The sequence below is a fragment of the Mirounga leonina genome, unplaced genomic scaffold (assembly GCF_011800145.1).
Source record: "Mirounga leonina isolate KUSES-001 unplaced genomic scaffold, KU_Mleo_1.0 Mir_177, whole genome shotgun sequence".
In the NCBI taxonomy this organism is placed as follows: Eukaryota; Metazoa; Chordata; class Mammalia; order Carnivora; family Phocidae; genus Mirounga; species Mirounga leonina.
The window spans coordinates 2,166,656-2,183,669 of NW_023270459.1; the positions used below are offsets into that span (position 1 = coordinate 2,166,656).

General features: G+C 49.7%; 1 protein-coding gene across 3 annotated transcripts in view; it reads right to left on the bottom strand.

The window, feature by feature from the left end:
* SIPA1L3 (signal induced proliferation associated 1 like 3) overlaps positions 1-17,014 on the bottom strand; it is a 227,363-nt gene that overhangs the window by 135,297 nt on the left and 75,052 nt on the right. Inside the window, exon 2 of one of the 3 annotated variants that reach the window (XM_035023459.1) lies at positions 4,529-4,596. The exons of 1 other annotated variant lie outside the window; for it this stretch is intronic. The gene's annotated coding sequence lies outside the window, so the exon portion shown is untranslated. Of the gene's footprint in view, positions 1-4,528; positions 5,750-17,014 lie in introns of those variants that run through there. One more of the 3 variants, XM_035023461.1, reaches the window with a different exon arrangement.

Sequence of the window (17,014 nt, forward strand, 5' to 3'; positions counted from 1 at the left end):
ATCTGAGCTCCACAATCACTTTTCAATTCTCAAGGGCTAGGAGGCCCCTGGGTTGCACTCCCTACCCGGGGCTTAGCTGGGCTCTGGAGCCTGTGCTCTTGGTTACCACGTCAAACCATTTTTGATATCGCCATTTTGATTTTAAGAAGCCTGCCCTGAAATCCCAAGGCAGGGTTTGGTGTCCTTTCTGAGTTTCTGCAGCCCTGTGGCTTCCCGTATTAGAACTCTCATCACTCCAGGCTGTTTACCTACAGAGCTCTCCCCAAATACTCTCTCTCAGGAGGGCATCCCTGTAAGCCTCGGGCCCAGCACTGGACTGGGAAATGGGAAATGGGAAATGCCCCATGTCTGTGAGACGGATGGATGGCGACCCAAGTCCCAACCCCTCATTTTACAGAGGAAGGGGGATGGAGATTCAGATAGAAGAGCCGTAAGGGGTAGTTTCACTGAAGAAAGGGGACATGGAGAAGGAGAAACTGCTCCTTGATGAGTCTCTTCCTCCTCTAAGGCCCAAAGCTGCTTCCAGGAGCCCCTTCTGACCTCCGGGCTAGCGAGGTGAGGTTATTTCCTCTGGCGGCCCACCACCCCCTGGGCTTCCCCCCATCCAGCCCTGACCGCTCTGGACAGTCACTGCCACTGAGGGCCTGCCTCCCTCACTGGATGAGGAGCCCCACAAGTGCAGGGTCCACCCGGCCATGAGCTGGTCCCCACACCACCACACTACAGGGCTGGACACAGAGGAGGCTCATGGTTAAGTGTGTGTTGAATCGGCCAGCAGAACCCCAAGAAAGGAAACAAGGCCAGAGCCTCTTTCTAGGAAGAGGAATTAAAATCACAGATACAATTTGGAAAGGGGAGGCCAGGGGGTCTTCTCAGCCATCGATCTGCAAGCCAGGAAGACGACGCGGGGTTCGTGCTGCTCACCAGGACTGGACCAGACCCAGGGAGAGGTAGTTAACGCAGCACGGATGTGGTTCACAAGAAAGCTTTGTAATGACTGAAACCTCCCCAAAGCAAAATATGCGGACCTGTTCCTCCCTGGCTGGAAGGATTTAAACCGAGGTCACAGAGCCAGCAGTCTGGGACCCCAGACAAAGCGCAGTGCCAGGAGCGAAGGCTCTGGCGACAGACTGCAAATGTCCCCTTCCCTGGATCCTCTACTTGGTGAGTGGCTTCACCACTCTGTGCCTCAGTTTCCAAGTCATCACTGTGGGGGAGATCACAGCAGCGACTTCACAGGGTGAGTGCGGTGGCGGGGGGGCGCAGAATGGGATCATGCATGTAAAGTGCTCAGGGAAGGGCTGGGCACAGAGTCAGGACCCATTAATGTTAATGATTATTGTTTTTCTTCCCCTGTGGAGCCAGACACTGTTGGCTAGCTAACCCAACTGACATTCTTCAGTCCCTCTTCCCCTGGTTTCTGCCCCAAGAGAAGCTGGAAAGCTAAATGAAATTTCATTTGACACATGACACATTTCTAGCCAGTGAGATGTAAGTGGAATCTTCTGGGGGGATTTTGGCGGGGGTTGAGGGGTGGGAATGCTCAAGCAGTTCACGACGGGAAAACACGTGCTGCTTGGGGACCTTCCCCTCCTTGTCGTGGCTAGAGCCACAGCAGCAACCTTGCGACCTCGAGGGGAAGGCTGAGAGAATCCAAGAAGTTCCAGACCAGACACCACTCAGCCTCTGAACTAACCTCCCAGCCAAGTACCTCTGGGTTTGTTGTTACAGGAGAGAAATCAATCCTCATTTGTTTAAACCGCTGTGAGCTGGGTTTTCTGTTCTTGCAGCTAAAAGCATTCCTGGCCGATGCACCCACCATAACACAAATGGCTCGGGGCACAAGTCCACGCTAACAGTTCGCCAATCTCCGTGCAGGTCCCTGGGTGAGAACCCCTGACCTAGAGGAGAAAGTGTGGGAGACTGGGCCTGAACAGTGCTTACGATGCCTCAGTCACCGTATTCTGCTCTTCCTTTTCAGCTGCATCTAGTCCCATCTGTGCAATTATTCACTTAACATTTTCTTTAAACCACTTCATTTTCATTTTTAAAATTTTATTTTTAAGTAATCTCTGCACCCAGCGTGGGGCTCGACCTCACGACCCCAAGACCAAGAGTCACACAACTCCACCGACTGAGCCAGCCAGGTGGCCCAGTAAACCAATTCATTTTTAAACTTAAATATATATGTATACACATATTTATGTACACGTGTATATGTATATGTAAATATATATATGTATATTTAAAAAGGAAACCACAGTACTACCAAAATGAAAAGTTGGCATCTTTTGCTGCAAAAGTAACTTAATAACTAATAATAACAAATACAATGTAAACAAAATATGTTCCTCCACAAATCACTGAAAATTATCTGATGTAACATAATTTGGGTTCATTGGACTGGTAAGAATTCTTCATTTTTGCCTTCTATTGGGGAAAAATATATCAGAAGATCTGGCAATGCTCGGCATTTTCACAGGGGAACTGAGGGCGAGAGCTAAGTAGGGGCGGCCCCTCGGAGAGGGGACACATTGTCCTATTTGCCAGGATTCCCGAAACCCTGTTCTGAAGTGAGATAATTAGTTTAGCTCTCCTGTAGGCCGGTGGAAGAATTAGGTTGGGCACCCACCTTACTGCTTCCATTCGGGGCCTCCTCAGAGAGGCCTTTCCGGATTACCTTGCCTAAAATTGCCCGTTTCTTCCAGGCAGCCCCCTTCCTGCTTTACTCATCGCTGTAGTTCTTCTCCCCACCCGACTTCTCCTACGTTCACCTGTTTGTCTGTTATCTTATTCTCCAGGAGAATGTCGGTTCTCGTAGAGAAAGGATTCTGTTTTGTTCATTCCTGAAGCCCCAGCGCCTAGAACATCACAGAAGGGGTTTAAATGCATATTTACTGTTATGGTCGGGAAGCACAAGGGAAGACTGAGGAACCATTATAGCCTGGAGGAGATGAAGCCGAGGCAGGACAACCACAAAGTGTGGCATCCTGAGTAGGATCCTGGGGTAGAAGAGGGTCATTGGTGGAAAAAAAGCAAAACATGACTAAACCCTGTGATTTAGTTCATCCTACTGGACCAGTGCTCATTTCCTGGTTCTGGTAATCGTGACAAGGTACATTAAGATGGTAACGCGAGGGGACACTGCGTGAAGGGTCGACATGTGAATTTTCCATATGTTTTCTGTAACTTTTTTGAAATCTAAAATTCCTTCAAAATAAAGTTGTTGTTGTTGTTTTTAAGATTTTATGTACTTATTTGAAAGGCAAAAGGGAGAAGCAGGCTCCCAACTGAGCAAGGAGCCCAATGCGGGGGCTCGATTCCCCAGGACCCTGAGATCATGACCCGAGCCAAAGGCAGACGCTTAACCGATTGAGCCACCCAGGCGCCCCCAAAATAAAAAAGTTAAGAAGGAATTGTGCTAAGAAGCATTCTTTGATGGAAATTTGGCCCCTTGAGACTGTCCCACAAACACACTCCGGGTACGTGGGCGGAGCCTTAGGCCAGGAGGAAGGAATGTGAGGAGATCCAACAAACAGCCAAGAGAGAAGTGGCTGTCTGGATTCGCTCAGTTCCCAAAGCTTGACTCCCTGGTCCCTGCAACTCGGCCAACAGCACTACCTGCGTGCAGAGTCTGGATGCCAGAATCTTCTGGTCTCCACTTTCCATACTGTTAGGGTCATTTGGTGCTCAAGGATCAGATGATGCCCCCACTCCCACTGCTCCCGAGCACCCTGACTGCATCCTGCTAACAAAGGTCGGTGTCCTCATTTACGAACACCCCACTAGCAACTGGAACGTCACTGCTTAGTCTATGCCAAAGAAACAAAAGAGGATGTTCACTAGCAAAAACCCCTGAGACCTAATTATAATATATTCAAAATCTTTCTATCACGGGTACTTACTATATGTACATATTTTAATTATGTATAAGTACCTATACTGTATACTTAGCCTGAAGGGAAACAGCACATCCACACGAGGGTGGGGGATGGTGAGGGGATCATTCTGTATCTTGATTGGGGTGGCAGATACACAACTGAATGCATTTGCTTCAACTCAAAGAACTGGACATCCAAAGAGTGGATTTTATTCTGTGTAAATTTTAAAAAGTAAATGGAGTTAAAATTGAAATTAAAATTTAATTAAAAAAAAAAATGTTGGATACACCGACAGATGCTATGAACCAAGATCTCCAAGCTCCACCGTTGCTGGGGACAGTGGGAAACGTGCTGCAGAGGCTCCCACACAGAGCATGGCCTCTTCTCTCTTCATACTGCAAAGCACGTAAGTGTGTCTCTGCATAAGGAGGACCATTCGTGTGCGGGAAGAGGTCTGGCAGGACAACCCCCGACTGCTGACGCAATTACCTCCGAGGGAGGACGTCAGGCTTGCGGGTGACGTGTAGGACAGTGAAGGAGACTTCCATTTTCCCTTCGACACTTTTTCAAGTAGTTTTTAAAAATAACAGAGGCCTACGTGTCCTAGTCGCACAATTTAAGCAAACAAAGAGCCACACCGTACTCACCCTCTGTATGTTCTGGATACTAGTGCTCCTTGAGGGTCCCAGGAGAGCCGAGGTCAGAGACTGGGCATCTACAGAGAAGTACAGTACGGGGTTATGTCTTTGGCCAACCTGAGCCCTCCTGCTCCAGCTTCTGTCAGTCACAAATTCACTCCCTCAACGAGTACTTATTGAATACCTGCTCTGTGCTAGGGACCAAAGGTACGCCGGTGACCAAGACAAAGTCGCTGTCCTCAGAGAGCAGACGTTCCAGGAGGAGAGGAAGACAATAAATAATGCGGGGTCAGGGAGTGGTGAGTGTCTTGAAGGAAACTAAGCACGGTGAGCAGAGGGATGGGCCTGCTGCTTCCCAGACTGGTCAGAAAAGGCCTGAAGAGAGGACAGACACCTCAATGCAGGAGGACCACAGACCATGTGACTGTCTGGGCAAGAGCCTTCCAGGCCCCGGGAATGAATGGCCAGTACAAAGGACCTGAGGCACAGTACGTGTGTGGAGCATTTTAGGAGCCATCAGGAGGCCTGTGTGCCCGGCGCAGGGTGAGTGAGGGGACGAGTGGAGGGAGGTGACAGGGGCAGATGGAAGGCCATTATGAGGATATTTCCTTCAGACAACTCTGAGCAGAGGAGTGGCAAAGAAATAGCACTTGTCCTGACTTGTAACTTTATATTATTAATTTATGTCTTAAAATATTTAGTATGGTTGTTCATATGTGAATGGGTATTTCATGAAAACTTTATATTATTAATTTATGTTTCTGAATATTTAGTAGGGTTGTTCATATTTGAATGGATATTTTATGGATGAATGAATGTCTCCAGGCTGAGCGGCCACTGTCCATATTGTTCACCCTCACATTTCAGTTGAGGCCAAGTACTTACTGAGGCAGGGAGGCGAGATCTGAGGGGATAATCTAGAACCTTCCCGTAAGGAATGGCCATTCAATTAATGACTCTCACTCCCTATGTGCCAGGCTCTGTCCTAGCAGACACATGCTGACTCATTTCACTCTCTCAATAACCCTAAGAAGTAGACACTATGATTTCACCCATGCTAGGGAACTGAGGCACAGAGGGGGTAAAGAACCCACTGGCTGAGGCTGCCCAGCCAGTCAGAAGTATATTACAGCTGGGATGAACCCTGGCAGCCTGGGTCCAGGGCCCGCTCCTGACCACTTGGCTAGGCCAACAGTCATGGCGATCCATGAAGAGAGAGCTAACTATAGGCTGGCAATGCCTCCCTGCCCCACTCCCCCCAATCCCGCAATGTCCGAATGCTACCCAAACACCAACACTGAGCTCAAACTCCAGCCAGCTCCTCAATGAAGCTCCCCAGAAGGAAACCTAGCAAGCAGCTAGCCAACGTTCCAGAATCTAGGAATCAGGTTATCTTCAATAATCTTGCCCCTAGAGGTTCCTGGAGAAGCCAAAAGGGCTTCTTAGCCTTTCTCATGCCACAGACCCCTGTTGGCAGCCTGCTAAAGAAGAGTGTGGACTCCTCCTCAGAATCATGTTTTTAAGTGTACAAAATACAATACACAAGGTTATAAAGAAAACCAATTATACTCAGCTATCAAATTGTAAAAAAAAAAAAAACAACCTAATCTGAGATACAGTAATATTCGTGCTTCTTTATGAATGCTTTAAATTACGAGATCCTAGTGGTGGGTCCAATAACTAGAGTAATCTAGAAACAGAGGAGTGTAAATGATATTGCACAATATCTGCAACAATTGTAATGTGATATGGAAATATTTTTACCTTCTAGTGGTGACAAAGTCACAGTTATTGCCAATACAACGTGGCTTGTGGCCCTCACTTGGAAGGAAAGGAAGTGCTAAATTTCAGACGGTAGAGGAAATAAACACGTAACTTTCTCCCCCAGTCAACTTCATGGTCCTCTGAATTCCGTCCTCAGATAGAAGGGTGCACGGACCTGAGATTAGGAATCCCGAAGCCAGACGCCAAACAGGGTGAAGGTGGAGTAGCAGGTTCCCCAGGGAGGTAACTGGTGAGCTCAGGGGCTGACTCAGATCCTTGCGGGTTGTACGGGAAGGGGTCCCTTTCTGAGTCAGTCCCCTGAACCTTACCTTTCCCCCTCAGCACCTGGAATTCCTGCGGGAATGCCCCCCACCTCCACCATGAGTTGGCAGGGAAGGGGGAGGGCTGGTCATACGATCCAGGCGGGGCCAATAAAGCCACTGAACCTCCTCTTCCCTGCTCCTGGCCTCAGAGATGGCTCAGGGTGGCCCTGGCATTGAAGCCAGGGTGATTAGGTTCAATAAACAGCAGCCTCAGGACATGTCCTGGGACTACAGGGAAAGAGATGGTTTCTTTCTCCTGGGGCGCTGCTTAGCTGGTTAGATATATATGTGGACCTGCCTCAGAGCCTATCTGACAACAAAACCAATACAGAGGAATACAGAGCCAGGAAGTAGAAGGAAACGGGGTCCTGGCCACCTCCTGTGAGGCTCTGGATCTAGCCACGCCTGAAGCCGTTCAGTACAGAATGTCCCAGGCCTTGAGTTCAAACACTTCCTTTGATACTTAAGCAGGCTGACCTGAATTTCCATTTGTTCACAAAACCAAATGACTCGATTAACACCGAAGGACAGAGTTGAGTGCAGTTCTTGACAATTCCCATAGCTTACTACCAAGCCATTTAGGAAAGCACAAAATAAAATTAGATACAGTTACTATACATAGAAACACCAAACAGAAAAACACATGTTCTTTAAAAGCTCAGAAATAGTCTCTTGGGTAGTTGCTTTCCCTACGCTGGTCTATGAAGCCCTGACAATTGTGGTTTTAAGATGCTTTGCAGGGCAGGAGGGAATCAGAGGCACCCAGAACATTTTCCTTTATCACCAGACTTTCCATTAAAAAAAAGTCCTGGGATGATCGGGAAGCCCCTGCAATAAAGCTCCTGTAAAATTTTAATAGCTGCCTTTTTAAATGACAGTGGAAATTGCTTTTCTGCCACTCTCATTCTCCCCCTTCCCTTCTCTAGAGTGATGTATATGGCTCTTTAAAGGCACATCAGCAGTGACGTGTGGCGGTGGGAGCTGTCATGTCCATCAGTACGGGGTCCCTCCTACACGGGAGAGGTCACAGCAGAGGGGAGGATGCTGAGGGGCTGGGGAAACGGAAGCAAAGGTGGGCTACAGGGTCAGCAATTCAGCCAGAGCTCCTAGAGCCCCTCCTTACACCACCTAGGAAAGGAGGATGGCCTTGGAGTTGCCTTAGCAATCCCAACACACCCACCAGAGCAACACCCACCAGGCCCACCTGTCTGTCCCACAGGCTACACTCACAGGGCCACACATCTCGCTTCCCAGGGCTTACACCAAGAAACAGAATCCCAGGGGCGCCTGGGTGGCTCAGTCGGTTAAGCGACTGCCTTCGGCTCAGGTCATGATCCTGGAGTCCCGGGATCGAGTCCCGCATCGGGCTCCCTGCTCAGCGGGGAGTCTGCTTCTCCCTCTGACCCTCCTCCCTCTCGTGCTCTCTGTCTCTCATTCTCTCTCGCAAATAAATAAATAAAATCTTAAAAAAAAAAAAAAAGAAAGAAACAGAATCCCAGATGACAGCACCTGGGGGTGAGAGGGTATCCTGGCCTGACTCCCAGCCTGGCTGGTTCCTCCCCTCGGCCACGGCGATTGGCTCTGGGAGAGACACATGGTCCATGCAGGGCCAATCAGTGCAGGCCCTGGAAAGTGGCCGGAAGTCCTCGGCGGGGAGGGCACAGGATGGAAGGCGGGCGCTGCTGAAGGCTCTCTGCCACCTGGGAGGGTGGGGGGCACCAGAGAATGAAGTCAAAGCTGAGAGAGGCCGAGCCCATAAGTGGAGAAGGGTGCGCTCCTGACAACACCTGAGTGTTGCCTCCAGTCGGGCCAGCCCCGGGACTTCCAGTCCCGAAGCCATTAACTTCCCTTTGCAGCTTCAGCCGGTTGGAGCTGGGAAGCTTCTGTCATTTACAACAGAAATGACGGACTGATGGAACCGGAAGGGAACCTCAGAGATCAAGAGTGCACTCCTTCATGTTTCGGTGAATGCGATCCTTCCTAAGCAAAGGATCGAAACAAAACTAAGTCATGTCTCTCCAGAAACAGAACAAAAGCACAAAACACTGTGTTTCAAAAATATCAAACGCCTCTCCGAAGCCCCTGTCCAGGAACTGGGTGAAGAACACTCTGATCTAGTCGGAACGGTCTGCTTGACCGACAAGGAAACTGAGGTTCAGAGTGCTCACGTGACTTGTTTGGGGCCCAGGGCTAGCCGGAGGCAGAGCCAGGCCCCTCCCCCCAGAGCCCCAGCAGGTACGGGTCCTCGGGGGGCGGGGGGGAGACTGCCGAGGGAAGGGAGGCAGCGGGTGAGGCTGCAGGCGCCCCCCCCCCCCATTTACCAACAGCTGCTCCCTCCGCTTAAAAATTGGGCTTTCAGGGAAGTATCTGACAGAAGTTCCGCCGTCCCACACTAACATACGCAAAACCAGTCTCATACCACATTTCAAAGTATTTACGTGCTACTGACCTTGGTTCTGATCGTCACTGAAATCTTACAAAGCAGGGATTACATCCACTTACACCTCTCCACTCCCCTCTGCCCGGTCCTTCCCGAAGACCAAGTGAAGAAGTGGTCGCTAATCAGACGGCTCAGAGACTCTGACTGCTGGCACCTTCCCAGCCCCAAAGGCTCGCACCACGCCTGTGCGCTCTTTTCTCTCTCTGCGCCCAGAGGGGGCAGCTTTCTCTTGTGCTTTCTGTCTTGAAGCAGGACACACAGCCCTGCGCAGTGTTCACCCAACCTCTAAGAGGGCCAGGCCACACGCACCCCCTCTCCTGACCAAGCGTGGCTGGGGGCAGCCAGACCTTTCTCCTCCGTGCGGCGCTCATCGTGCAAGTGGGTGACACGGGAACCTGGCTCGCTGGGGCCCTTCGCTACAAGCTGCCTTCTCCTTCCTAGACTTCACCAGAGCTTCACATTGGGGCATCAGGGACCTATAATAAAGTGGTTCCATCATCCTTCATTCAGAGAAGATTCCCATTATACCCATCCTCACTCCATCTTTGAAAGAGTGATGTGGGAAAACACCTGTTCATTCAACGGCCTCCACCCACCTGCCAACAAAGAAAAGCTGCGCTGTGCAAACACTCTGCCTCGGGAAAATCTCGGTCCTCAACTGCTAGCCACTGAGATCATCTTGCAATTAATCATGTTTTCTCTTATGACCTATATTCTATTAATAACACACTAACGACTAGTCCTTTCATTGATTGACTCAGTACACAGATAATGACTGAGGTTGGGGCACTGACTTGGAGAGTCTTATGTCCTTGTTTCCTGTCCTCCCTCCCCGCCGCCTCCACTGAAGAGAAGCATCCTGATACAGGGCTTCACTGTGCCAGGGGGTCCCGTGGCTGTCCCGCCTCCAGCCTCGCCCAAGCGACTCCGCAGAAGAGCGACACAAGACAGACCTCTGCAGAGAAACTGCTGAGGAAAAGCAGCAACGTGTGACCATTTCACGCACAGCAGCCTGGCCAGAATGTCGGGACTCTGACACCACCAAATGTACTGAAGCTGTAGACTTCAGTAGGGGAACTCTCTGGCACTGCGGGTGGGAGCATACCTAGGAAGAGACATTTTGAGAGAGCGGTTGGCAATTTCTTGTAAAGAGGAAGAGACCGTAACCTCAGTGACACACTTCACTTCCCCACTGGCTGGGGTCTGGGATTCCCTGCCAAGTTCCCAGACCCATGTGGCCTTGCAAATTCTCACTCTGGCCTGAAGCACGAGGTTTTTGCTTTGATTTAACTACATGCCAGGCGCTGTGTTCAGTTAACTATCAACCCATTTAACCCTTATAACAGCCCTGTGAAGAGGGTCTAGTAGCATCCCCATTTTTAACCGACCAGCAAACCGAGGCACAGAGAGGTAACTTGCCCAAGATCATACGGCAAGTGGATGGCACAAATCCACTGGGATCTGGACCCAGTGGGTCTGGCTCCGTCCCTTCATGTTGGTGTAGGTGAAGGTTTCTCCCGCAGGGATTTGAGGAGAGTGTTCTCCTCATAAAAAGGGTCAGCCTCATTCCCACAGTCCTTCGTCCCTCCCCGTCTGCCTTGTACCAGCTTCGGATGTGCAGATGACACTTGGATTTGAGAGGGTCCCTCTTGTCCCCAGAACACTAGTCTGCCGACACAGAAGGCCTGAACTCTCTGGGTGCCCCGGCCCCCCAGGGAAGGTGGGTGCAGGAGCCATCTGTGGCCAGGAGGGGGCGAGAGAGTCAGAGCAGGGCTGGTGGTCACTCTGCCCTCTGCCAAGCCATTGAGCCACATGTCATTTGACACATCTTGTGTATTGAAATGACGACTCTACTTTAGACCACTACTTGTAGCCACATGCACGCCTAACTAAAACTACCTTGCCACAGCCGGGCTCTGGCAGCCCCGTGCCGTGCCATCCCCCTGGAGAGCACAAACAGCCACGAACATGGATCTGAAGGGGTCTCCAAAAGGACCTGGCTCAGGGATGAACTTTGGGAATCAGAGATTTCCACTAAGCATGACTGATCACAGGCATCTAGAGAGGACTTGGTGTCTGAATTAATTCTCAGAGAACCTGAATCTCGAACAGCCTTCTTTCTCCCTATGGAAGTCTAAGAGCAGTCAGGGAGACTGATTCCAGGGGCCAAGCCCAGCCCACTGGCACGACGACACCGTGGTCTGCTGGCCCCAGGCTCACAGGCTGGGGAAATCCTGCATAGTTTGTGGATCCTTTTTCCTCCTGTCACCAGCCATTTGCTGGATGTGCCAACAGTTAAGCCCCTTCCTGCACTCCATGAAAACAGCCCGTCAATGTGGCTGACTGCTGGGTGCTTTTCCACAAAGCGCTCCCCAGATCTCAGCTAATCAGATGGAAGATAGAACAGTGGTCAATCTACCAAAATAGGTCAGGCTTTTTATTTGTTAATCCTCTTATTCATAATACATTGAAAGGGAAGAATGAAAAAAACATTATTAGCAGCAAGAACATGTAGGGTTGTTAGTCAACTATCTGTGCCTCAGTTTGCTCACCTATAAAATGGGGATAATAATAGGGGTGTTGTGAGCACTAGGAAAATCACCCCATGAAAAATATTTAGAGCAGAACCTATCATGTAGTGAGTGTTCAATAAAGGGGAGCTAATATTATTCTTACTGCTGGTGACATGGTGAACTTCTTACACTGAAGGCCCGTGAAAAGCTTCAAAACGCCCCTCTCTGTAGAGAAAGACACTTTACTAATTCTGGCCACTTAGGGAAGGAAAAGAGCCTGAAGGTCCAGGCCAGTGTTCCTGTCCTAAGCCTTACAGTCTAGAATGGGGGACAGAAAACAAACAAACAGGCAAACAAATACATTTTTGAGTGCAAATGGTGAGAAGCACCATTCAGGAAACCCAGGTGAATTTTAGCCCAGAGCTAAAGAGAAAGGAAAAGGAAGCCATCTGAAAAGTGGAAGTAAGAATGCCCCAGGATGTCCATCAACTGAAGAACGGATAAACAAAACATGGCACATCCACACAATGGAATATTATTCAACCATAAAAAGAATGAAGGATTGATTCATGCACGGCGTGGATGAACACTGAAAACATGCTGAGTGAAAGAAGCCAGTCACAAAAGACTACGTATTGTATGATTCCATTTACATGAAATGTCCAGAAGAGGCAAATCCATAGACACAGAAAGTAGATTAGTGGTTGCCAGGGGCTGGGAGGAGTCGGGGCGGGGGGGAGTGATTGCTGATGAGTACAGTTTTTTTTGGGGGGGGGCAATGAGAATGTTCTGGAATTAGATACTGGTGATGGTTGCACAACCTTGTGTATTCACTGAATTGTGTACTTTAAGAGGGGTGAATTTTATGACATGTGAATTATACCTCAATTAAAGGACACTTAAGGGGCTACTCTGATTCAATCACTGTGTTGATAATATAGTTTCTAGTGAAAGTAAAAAAAAAGAGTATCCCAGGAGATGGAGGAGAATGTGTGAGTCTGTTCAAGGGAACCCACAGGAGGCCTGCGTGGCTAGATCGTTGTGGCCCAGGTTAGACACATGCTTGTTATTCTAAGTACTACAGGGAACAGGGACATGATGTGTTCCGATCTACGTTTCTGAAAGATCCCTCCAGTTGTTGCAAAGAGACCGTCGGGGTTCAGAAGAAGCAGGGAGAACAATGAGGTAGCCCCTGCATTACCCAAGGAGAGGCGGTGGTGGCTGGGACCAGACTGAGGGCAGAGGGATGGGAAGGAGGAGGCGGGTAAAGCTGTGAATTTCAAATTGAGGCCACGCAGGCCTTGCTGATGGGGTGGCCAGGAGGGTGACGCAGAAAAGGAAGACGCGCAGGTCTCATGAGTTTTTCGAGTGGTTTTCTGCCAGATTCAGATTGTGCACAGAACAAGAGCAGGTCACCAAACGCCAGTTAAAGGAACTGAATAAATGAACAAAATCACTGCCTGGCTTTTTTTTTTTTTTTGTATTTTCAATAAAGATGTTAAATTCTTTCTCCCCACATATATATACATATATAGAAACATACATATATCCTTACCTTCAACATAATATCCTTACCCATACCTGTTTGTCTCCCACGCACTGGTAGAGAGTGGATCACTAGACACTATCAACTACCCATCTGCTCAAACCAGAAACTTGAGGGATATCCTTTTATACATATACACACCCTGTGCGGGATATAAAGCTGCTAAGTCAGCAACAACAAGGCCCTTCCATCTCTGAGGGGGGCAGAGGAACAGATAAGCCAGCAAGAAGTGAGCTCTGACTTCTGATGAACAACCTATAAGGGAGGACAGAGGAAGAGATGCTGCTCGAGAGATAGGAAGTGTCCTCTGTCTTGTTAGTGGGGGTGGGGAGGGGTAAGGGATACGGTCCAGAGGGGATGAAAGCACTGTGAATAAATACAGTCTGGTCGGGCGCCTGGGTGGCTCAGTTGGTTAAGCGACTGCCTTCGGCTCAGGTCATGATCCTGGAGTCCCAGGATCGAGTCCCGCATCGGGCTCCCTGCTCGGCAGGGAGTCTGCTTCGTCCTCTGACCCTATCCCCTCTCATGTGTTCTCTCTCTCTCATTCTCTCTCAAATAAATAAACAAAATCTTTAAAAAAAAAAAAATACAGTCTGGTCAGGGGAGGCAGCCTGAATTTGACCCTTCTAGCTTTCCCTAGAAAACTACCCACTGCAAGTGAAGCCCAGCAGAAGACAAAGTCATAACCCAAACGGGTCATTAGCCCCAACCCTGACAGCCACATCTGTTCTGAGGGAAACACCAGAACCCCGGAAGAATGCATCCTTATCCTGGAACCAGAAGTCGGAAAGGGGAAGGCCTGCAGAGTCTCACAGAGAACATCTCCACGGCTGCCGCCATCAGAGACCACAGCGCCCACGGTGCCCCTGGACTGGTGCAATACACTGGTCTTGCCAGGGCGTGCCAGAACCTTCCTTCTCGCTTCCTTCTCATGGGGCTCATCTGGTTTAAGAACACGGTGTGAGAAACATTTCACTGGTGGTTCTTGTGTGGGGGGCTTGGTTGTGGACATAAAGCAGACTCGCCTGCGCTGCCTGCCCCACGAAGCTCCATCTGGAACACAGCCAGGGCCCCGATGCCTCGACTTGAGCGTTTCTAGAACTCCCCCATGTGACTCTTATGAGCGGCAGATCTGGTCGCACTGAACGCTTCAAACAGCTGACCAACTCTGCATATTTCATTCTATGGAGACTGGAAGGAGGTCAGAGTGCTTGTCACAGTCGGTTAGAAGGGACTTCTCATGTGGCACCCACGTTCGCCTCTCCTAGTCTGACTGAGGTCCAGGTGAGTGCTCACCAACATGAATGCCGTGGACTCTCCACCTGGGGGCCGCAGCACCCTCCCAACAGGTGCCATGTGGACCGACATATGAAGTTTGTTTGGACCACGATTAAGGTACGACAGCACCTTTCAGACAGGATGCTGAGCGACGCAGGCCACGTGACGTGGAAGAGAATGGGGATATGATACCATCACTCAAACACAACAGAGGCGCATAAACTTTTGTCACTGGATTTCCCATAAATGAGATTATATCATTTTACTTCTCTGAATCTTGCTTTCCCTTAAATGTCACAAAAATGCCTCCAAATCAACTAGCAGTGCTGTTTACCCACTCTTCAGTGGCTGATATTCCACAGTACGGATGTGCCATGTTTTACTCAATTGTTCCCTGAAAAATGGGCATGTATTTTATTTCCAGGGTTTTATTTGTTTGCCGCTGCAAACCATTCTGTAATAAACATCTTTTGTTACTGGGGCCATTTCTTTTCCTGTAGGGTAGATTCTCAGGAGTGGGAGAGTGCTTGCGCTGAAGACTATTTATGGAATATTATATAGTTACCTTATGGAACAGGTTCCAAGATCAAGGTGTAGAACTCTATGTGTAGTACGTGCTCGTTTTTGGATTGAGTATCTCTGGAAGAACACACCTGAAATGGGTGTCCTCACAGGAGGGGAACTAGGCCACAATGGATGATGGCGGGGGAGCCACTTAGTTTTCACCATCGCTCTTTTTGGGTGCCATTTGAATGTTTTATCACGTGCATATACCGTTCATTCAAAAATAAATAAAAATTCTTTTTCAGGCTGTCTTCTAAAGAGGTTGCGATGATTCACACGTTCTCTGGCAGCCTGGGAGAATACTTAGCTGAGCTCATTAATGCCCTATATTTTTCTCCTTCAAGGCTGTCCCACTCTGCCCCCTCCTTTTTTTTTTTCTTTTTTTGACCAAGTAGGAGCTGAAAGATGTCAGATTTTACCTTCCCGTGATCCACAATTCCTCCTGTTCCATAGCCCTTGGGCGGGCAGAAAGCAGACTCCCCGAGATGCTCGTCTTGACAAGGCAAGCATGGCCAGCCCCTCCCAACAGCATAAGAGAGAAGCCCAAGCTAGGGTGGGAGCCAGATCCTTGGGGGCCTGCGGGCACCGACGGCTCTCTCTCTTCAGATCCTTGCAGGCCACACTGTTTTAAACTCATGCTGACTGAGCTGCCCCCTCCTAGCTGAGCGGCCCAAATGCCAAATGAGTCCCCCAAATGCCCGAAGTTTCTCAGAAAGGGCCAAGGAGGCCGGCGCTGCCGCTGCCCAAGGCACCTGCGCTCTCAAAAACAAGGCCAGAGACAAGAAACAGGAGGGAACAGGGGACAAAGAACACAAAAGAATCAAGCTCATACAAATGAGAGGCCTTCTCATTCACTTTCTACGGGCCAGGCATCCTCGACGGCTGGCCCCCAACCAAAGGCCTCGCCAGCCAATGATTTTAAGCTCCACTGCGACTCGTGAGACAGGAAACCAAAGCTGACCCCGCACGGAGACCGAGGGCCCCGCGTAGGGCAGCAGCTCTAACAGGAGCACCTGCGGCTCCATCGATGGTGGAAGCTCCAGACCAACCTGCAGAGGGGAGGGGACTGGAGGAGAAAGCAGCTCTGGGGAAGGTGGGGAAGGTGGGGGATGGGAGAGCATGAAAAAATATCTCAAAACAGGCAGCGGGTCCACTCCATGCAAGTGGTGGATTCAGGTCCTGTGCTCCCATTCTGCAGCCTACGCTCAGGCCTGAGCTGGGCTTGGCGCAGGGGAGGCCCTGCCTTCGCTTGGCCAGTTCCCTCAGCTTGGGATGCCCTTGCCCTTGATCCTTCCAGACCCAGCTCAGCAACGATGTGTGCCTGTGCGTGTTGGCTAGAGCAGCCTCGGTGAGTGAGGAAAATGGGAGACAACCTGAGGGGCTACCAGCAGGGATGAGTTGATGAAGTGAGATGCAGACACACAATGGAATCTTAGGTCTCTCCCTCCCTCGTCCTCCACGGCAAGTTCATTGGCAGGTTCTGTTGCTACTGTCTCCAAAATATATCCTGAATCCGTTTCTTTTCTCCTCTTTCCTACCACTCTCACTTTTCACCTGGACAACTCCATCAGATCCCCTGCTGGTGTCCCAGAGTCCACTCTGGCCTTCCTAGCTTCTCTTCTCTGCACACAGCCAGAGCAATCAAATCAAAGAGAGATCATATCAGATTGCTTTCCTGCTTGAACATCACTCAAACTTCAACCCCTTTCATTTTACCCATTGCTCAAATGCTCCCAATGGCCTCCTTTCCCTTCCAAGCTTATCCCTAACCCAGGGCTTTTTGCACATTTTGCTCTAGCTATTCTCAAGGCTGGCTTCTTCCTGCCCGTCAGGTCTCCCTGTGACTGCATACAGGGGTGAGGAGGCATGAAATCTAACTACATGCAATGACACGGACATCTCATGGACCTAATGTTGACTAGAAAGGCCAGACAAAAAGGAGCATTTACATCAAGTTCAAAGTCAGGGGTGAAATATCAAGAGAGTGGTTTTGCTTGGAAGGGAGAAGTGACTGGGAGAGAACAGGAAAGGGACTTCTGGAGGATAGAAATACTGTTTTTATAGCTG